General features: G+C 45.9%; 1 long non-coding RNA gene across 4 annotated transcripts in view; it reads right to left on the bottom strand.

The window, feature by feature from the left end:
- Positions 1-590: 590 nt before the first annotated feature.
- Positions 591-7,266, bottom strand: part of LOC113949227 — a 37,839-nt gene continuing 31,163 nt past the window's right edge. For all 4 annotated transcript variants that reach the window (XR_003528388.1, XR_003528389.1, XR_003528387.1 and 1 more), the window contains 2 exons: positions 2,352-2,502; positions 591-1,984 (listed from right to left, as the gene is read on the bottom strand). This is a non-coding gene — a long non-coding RNA (uncharacterized LOC113949227). The remainder of the gene's footprint in view (positions 1,985-2,351; positions 2,503-7,266) is intronic.

Consider the following 7,266-nt stretch of genomic DNA (forward strand, 5'->3'; position numbering starts at 1 on the left):
CTGAAAGTGCCGTTCAGGGCCTTTTAGGCTCCATCTCTTGTTCTTTCCTTGTTTCCTGCAGAGAGGTGTAATATTCCTCCTTTCCAGCTCCACACAGCTCTGTTATTGGGAAAACACCTTCTCAAGGTATTGTAATAAGAACCTCTAGATTGATAATAAATATAAAATATTCATATGGGCATTTGGCAGTGGAGTTGAACGGGGTCTGTGGTGGGACCAGACCTTGGTGTTGTGTTGGGGAGGAGCAATGATTGACACCACAATTGACAACACCTCGTCTGTGGAGACATGGACAGAGCTGGGATTATTCAGCCTGGAGAAGAGAAGGCTCCAGGGAGACCTGAGAGCCCCTTCCAGAGCCTAAAGGGGCTCCAGGAGAGCTGGAGAGGGACTGGGGACAAGGGATGGAGGGACAGGACACAGAGAATGGCTTCCCACTGCCAGAGGGCAGGGCTAGATGGGATATTGGGAAGGAATTGTTGGCTGGGAGGGTGGGGAGGCCCTGGCACAGGTTGTCCAGAGAAGCTGTGGCTGCCCCTGGATCCCTGGAAGTGTCCAAGGCCAGGTTGGAGCAACCTGAGATAGTGGAAGGTGTCCCTGCCCATGGCAGGGGATGGAATGAGATGGTCTTGAAGGTCCCTTCCAACTCAAACCATTGTAGATTCTATAGATCTGTTTTCCACTCACTTAGCAACACCAGGGGTTTATTTTTCTCCTTTTGCTCTGCTTTTAATAGTTTTTAACAATTCAGTTCTTTAAGAGATACTGGAGGTTGGTCAGAGAAAAAATGATCCTGTTTTTTTCCCTCTTATTTTTTTAGGGAGGAAAGCTGAGAGGGGAGCTGCTTCTGGTGCTTTCAGAATCTAGTTGAGACAATAAAACTTGCAAAACTGCAGCAACCTCACTCCCTCATGGAAAGCTGTTTGTACCACGATTGCTCCTCACCTTCCCCAGAGGGTACACAGATCAAAACGAACACAAAACCCCAGGAAAATAAATCAGAAACAATCAAAAAGCAGAAAGTGGAAATGCAGGTTCTAGGGGTCGGTTGGGCACTGGTACAAACTGCACCTCACTGATTTGGGAAGCCACTGCTTGGCCACCTTAGGGGACAGCAGAGGCAGGAGCTTCACCCATTCCATATCCCTGTGGAAGCAGAGCCAGGAGACAACCAGCTCCTTGATTTATCTGAAGTCTTCCCAGCCTTGTATTCTGCCAAAGGCAATCAAGCAGGAGCAGGAGGATTGATGGCTCTGCACAGCAAAGCCTCTCCTTGGCACTTGTCAGCATCCCCCCCTCCCACCACCCCTCCTGTCACCCCAGTGCCAGTTCCCTGCCTCTCCCTGCACCAGAATTCCCATGAAACGCTGGGAGATCTTCACTGGAGTCACCTCCAGAGGGGATGAGAAGTCTCAGGGGCTGCATTTGGAGAGGTACTTTGGTCAGCTGTGCTCACTGAAAGGAAATCCCTGGAAAAGCAGCACCTCTGTGACCAGGAACCTTCACAACACACAAAGATTTGCCACTAAAAAGTCCTCATTTATCCCAGGCTCCCAAAGGTGGTGCTGCAGTGAATATCAGAGGTATAATGTGTCTCTAATATAACAAATTCACTGTCATCCTCCTTTGACTGCAGCATTAATTCCAAAAAAATATAATCAATTCCCTCTTCCATTTTTTAAGAAACTCAGGGTTTCTCTGCGTGGAACAGAAGGAGACTGCAGAATCTCAAACTCCGTTTGCATCAGCTGTAGGAATTCTGATTTTCCCTGGCAAATGCTGAATTCTTGGAGGCATCTTTTATTTTAGGAACTGGAAGCATCTCTCAGACGTTAATTCAGGAGAATTACCCTGAGAAAAGCAACACTGGCCCTTTTTTGAGGTGAGCCCTGGACACATTAAGTGCTTTGCTCGAGGCCAGGAGTGAGTCACTGGGAGAACCATCACCCACAGCACATCTCTCATGCTGCTGCCACCACCAGCTCTCAAAAAGAAAGGGAATAATTAATGGGAGCCTCAGAATTTATATTCAGAATTTCGAGAGTTCGTGGTCTGAGCCCATTAGAATATATAAGATCCCTCCAGCCATAATTTATATGGATATTGTTCACTACACATTCTCACATGGCTACTTTTTTCTGTTGGGAAAGTCTCCAAAGACTTCCACAAATATATTCTTTTTAATGCCAAAATAACTCCAGATTACACTAAAAGACAGTGGTGCTGAATTAGCTCAAAAACAAACCTAATGCCTTGAAAAATCCACTAAACCCCAAGTCTTCAGGACTTCCAGAGGCCAGGAGGTGCCACATCAGCCACTTCACATCCCTAAAAAAGCTGAAATTACTCACCAATGTGAACAAGGGTCATGACTTTTCTGGAGCCCTCAGCACGACTGGATTTGTTTTTCACTCTCCAAAATGAAAATTTTCAATGTACAGTTGTCATCTGCAGGGGATGTTTATGGATCAGTTACTAATAGTGTATGTTCTCCTTTCAGCTCTAAAAAAAGGAAATTGTTGGTTATGATTCATTGGTCAGACCAATGCAAATGCTGCCCTTTAAACACAGTGTGATTAATGTAACGGTTCACTTCGAAAATAAACAAATATTCAGTTCCAGAGGAATTTCCTGTCGTTTTTATAACACTTGCAGCAATATATAAACAAGTCAGAAGTATCTCAGAAACATTTTCAGCAATAATTGCCATATGTCACTATTAAAAATTATCCTAATTCTTGCTCAATTGCAATAATATGAAATATTTTAACAGGAATAACACTAGAATGTCTGTCTGGTTGGTTCCCAGCCTCTGCATGTTGGGATTTTGAAAGGTTTTTAAATTATTTTAGAAAGGGTAGGCTAAAATATGGAAATAAGTCCAAGGCACATAAAGCAGCTCCATTAATTTTCCTGAGTTGCTGAATTGGAGGATTTTGAATAGAATTTGGTTGTAGGGGGAAAAGAAAAAAAGCAGCATCGCCCAAATCCATCAATCTTCACACACAGGACAAAATCACTCTGTTGTACCACCTCATATTCATCATCTGTGTGGGGACAAGCAACTCATCACTCTCCTTGTTCAGGTACAAAATAATACCTGGACTCCTGAGCGTGGTTTTGGGACATTTTGTAACGTTCCCAGGACAAGGATGGCAATTTTTTACATGGAAATGGAGTGTTAGAGACACTTGGAATGCACAATTAGCCAGGGCACTCTGTAATTTGGCTGCCAGCAGGAAGGAGGAGATCCCTTCTCCCAACACTGGGCCCCTCAGGATGCTACCTGTGACGCTCTGGAAACGTCCCACAGTGCTGGTGCTGCAGGTGCTTGATGTGATAAACATTCTTTTGTCCTCACAACCCACCTGCAGCTCCAGTTTGGGTTTGATAATGGGCTTAATTTTCCAAAGGTGGCTCCACTAAACCAAACCCACCTCTAAAACTGCCTGGGGATGCCCAACCACTCCTATCCCTGCAAACCCCCTGGAACAGTCTCTCTGTTGGGACAGGGAACAGTTGGCTGAGCTTGCAGCCATTCCATCAGTAACTCCAAATGCCACAGGCAGTTCTTGGATGCCAGACCTGCAGGAGACACCACAGACACCTCAATAAAGTCACAACACACACCAGCCACCTCCTTTTTGCTGAGACCTCAAGTGCTGTAGGTGATGTCCTAACACTGATGGACATAACACTCGGCTCACTCACTCCTTCACCATGGAAAACACCAAAAAAGCAAAAAAAAGGCTGGAGGTGCTGGGTCTACTTCTGCAGTTGGAGGAATCACTGCAGGAAAATTTAGACTGGCAAGATGCCATGAGCCCACAGTCACAGCTCTGGACAGAGGTCCAAGGAGAGGCCAAATAACATGTTTTCCAAGCCAGGGAGATTCAGAGTGAACACATCAATCTTTAATGCTGGAGCACAGGGTAACATCTTTGATTTATCAGCTTGGGCCATTGCTTTTCATTTAAGGGGAGTTCAATTTAATCTTTTGAAGTGCAGGAAAAGGTACAGCAGCAGCCTAAAAAAATAAAAAACTCTATGTGGTTTGACACCTCAGCACATGATAGGATACAGAGAAACCTGCCTGCCCTTGCTGCACATCTCTTTCTGGAATATCTGAGGAAGAAAGGACAGAGCAGAAAACTGTCAAGACCCTGAACTTGTCTCAGTGCTGGAGGTCAGTGTTGTCACATTCATCCAAACCCAAACTGAGCATCCTGCTCTCCCCAGTGACCTCAGCATATGGCTTTGCTCAGGGAAGTCCCACTGCCTGAACATGAGGTTGCATTAATATTTCAAATCACAGTTAAGTTCTAGTCCTTCAAGAGAGTTTCCACTCACTTCTCTCTGTGTACTTGGAAAACTAGCACTAAACTGCTTTCTTACCCAGGCACAGGTGGAAATCACACTCACAGGATGTGCTGAGCTGGGAGGGACCCACAAGGATCATCCAGTCCAACCCTCAGCCCTGTACAGGCCCAACCCCAGAGTCACACCCTGTGCCCCAGAGGATCAGCCAAACCCTCCTGGAGCTCTGGCAGCCTTGGGGCTGTGTCCACTGCCCTGGGGAGCCTGGGCAGTGCCCAACCACCCTCTGGGGGAAGAACCTTTTCCTGAGATCCGACCTGAGCCTGCCCTGGCACATTCCCTGGGTGCTGTCCCTTGTCCCCCCAGAGTAGAGCTCAGTCCCTGCCCCTCCTCTGCCCCTGCCCAGGAAGCTGGAACTGCAGTGAGGTCTCCCCTCAGTCTCCTCTTCTCCAGCTGAACACACCAAATGCCCTCACACGGCACTCACACACTCACACAGTGTCCTCACACGGCTTCAAATCAAGGCCCTTCCCCATCCTGGTTTCCCTCCTTTGGGTGCTCTCTAATGGCTTCAGATCCTTCTTATAAATATGTCCCTCTGTGTTCTGCAGCTGCAAACATGTTTTGACCTCTTCCACCCATCACCTGGTCCATCTCTGCCCACAGTTCTGCAGTTCAGACCCACAGGACCTACCAGCCCCTCACTGTGCTGAGGGGTCTCAGTTGGAACGATGAACGACGCCAAGAAATGTTTTGGGGAGGAGATCAAACACCATGAGACAGGAAAAGAGGAAACGGCCTCAAGCTGCACCAGGAGAGGGTCAGGTTGGACACCAGGAGGTTCAGGTTGGACACCAGGAGGAATTTCTCCCTGGAAAGGGTTGTTAAACATTGGAAGGGGCTGCCCAGGGAGGTGATGGACTCCTCACCCCTGGAGGTGTCCAAGGAAGGAGTGGACGTGGCACTCAGTGCTCTGGGCTGGGGGACAAGGTGGGCATTGGGCACAGGTTGGACTGAATGACCTTGGAGGTCTTTTCAGTTAAAAAATTAAACCAGCTGAATTTCCTAATGTAAATTATCCACCCTTTACCAGTCACCTGAGCCCATTGCCTCCTTTCAACTCTTTTACCAGCACTATAACACAGCAGGGGAATAAAACACATGAGGAGACACCAAATCAGGCCTCCAGTTGTCCCCAGCAATTATAGAAACTGCCCATTTCCTTAAATTTAAAACTTCACAGCATTCTCTGAAGATCTGACCAATTTATATGATCGATTCATAGAGCACAAGCTAGAAATATGTATGTGGATGATCCCCATCTCCTAGTGCAGGCAGCTTTCCAAAAAACCTTTGCTATGAATTTCAACTAATTAAGTCATTTCCAAGGTACAATATTGCCTGGAAGAAGAAGTTAATGAAATGAGTATATGATCCTTTAGCTAAACTCCACAGTTTAGAAAAGAATTTTAACCTGTCATCAGGTCAGTCTGAAATTATTCATGTTTAAGGCTAAAATAATTCTGAATTAGCCTTAAGTTAATGATATGGGGGATAAAGGCTTTTGTATATCTTTTTGAGCATAAGAAGGAAATCCTAGAAAAACTGCTGTGGAATTTTCAGCTTAAGTTTTTTTGTGATGGCATTTCCTAGAGGAAAGACAAACCATCCAAACCCTGTCTTTGATCTGCTAAATTTCATATAGAAATCTGTCATTAAACAGTCACAAAAATTAATCTCTGTTGCATCCAGAGTGATTTATGCCATGTAGGCTTATGAGATGGGTATCTTGACACTATATACAATGCAGCAAAGTCAATTTGATCAACTAGATTTGTCATTCAGCAATTCTGATCAATTCTGAAGGTACTTTGTCCTCAACAGTCCATTTTCATCTGAACTATTTCTTATAATCCACAGCTTTGTGCTTCCAGCAGCTGCACAAGAACAAAGCCCTGCTCAAGAAACATTTCCTTGCAGGACATGTAATTATTAAATTGGATTCTAATTACAGATCATAAATTACAGACACTTCTTTAGAGAGAAAATACCCAGAATGCTACAGAGAAATTCAATGCCTATTTTTGAAGTTAATCTAAGACCATTTTGGCTAGGGAAAAAAAAAAAAAAAAAAAAGGAGCAATTCTAGGATCAAATCATGAGTCCTGTATGAATTCCATGTGATTGTGTTAAGATGCTGTTTGACATTAGTGTACACAAATATTACTTCCTATTAAAATATATAGAAACATATGTCACTTGTGTGTGGCCTCAGCAGCCAGAGCTGTGCAGTTGGCCTTTCCCAGAGGAAGAGGAATGAAAGGTGCCTCTGGATATGTTCTTTCTATAGAAGGACAGACATCAGTGTGCAGCCAAAGCCCTCCAGGAAAGCCTCAGCTCTAACACCAGCTCCCAAAAATCAACTGTGAGCCAAGGAAAGATTAAAGAGATTAAAGCAACCAGCAGATCTTGGTGCTGGTTCCAGCTGAACCCACACCACGGGAGCAGTGCCCTGGCAGCAGCCAACACTGGGTGCTGAGGCAACAGGCACAGAAATGCAAAGCCACAGTGTTGTGGTTGAGCAGGATCAAGGCTGGTGGCTCAGAACCAGAGGGAAGAGGGAATGGGGCCTGTGGAAACCTGGGTTTTGGCTCCAGACACCTTGGGAAGGAGCCCAGGGCTTTACCAGGGCTGATTGTGCCAAAGGCATGAACAGGTGGCAACCCACAAAGCCACACCCACAGGTGGCCACCACAAATCCACATGTGGCCACCAGAAACCCACACACGGTCACCACAAATACACAAGTGGTCACCACAAACCCACACGTGGCCATCACAAACCCACACCCACAGGTGGCCACCACAAACCCACACATGGTCACCACAAACCTCCACATAGCCACCACAAACCCACACGTGGTCACCACAAACCCACACGTGGTCACCA

Source organism: Corapipo altera, unplaced genomic scaffold (genome assembly GCF_003945725.1).
Source record: "Corapipo altera isolate COAL_440 unplaced genomic scaffold, ASM394572v1 113, whole genome shotgun sequence".
NCBI lineage: Eukaryota > Metazoa > Chordata > Aves > Passeriformes > Pipridae > Corapipo > Corapipo altera.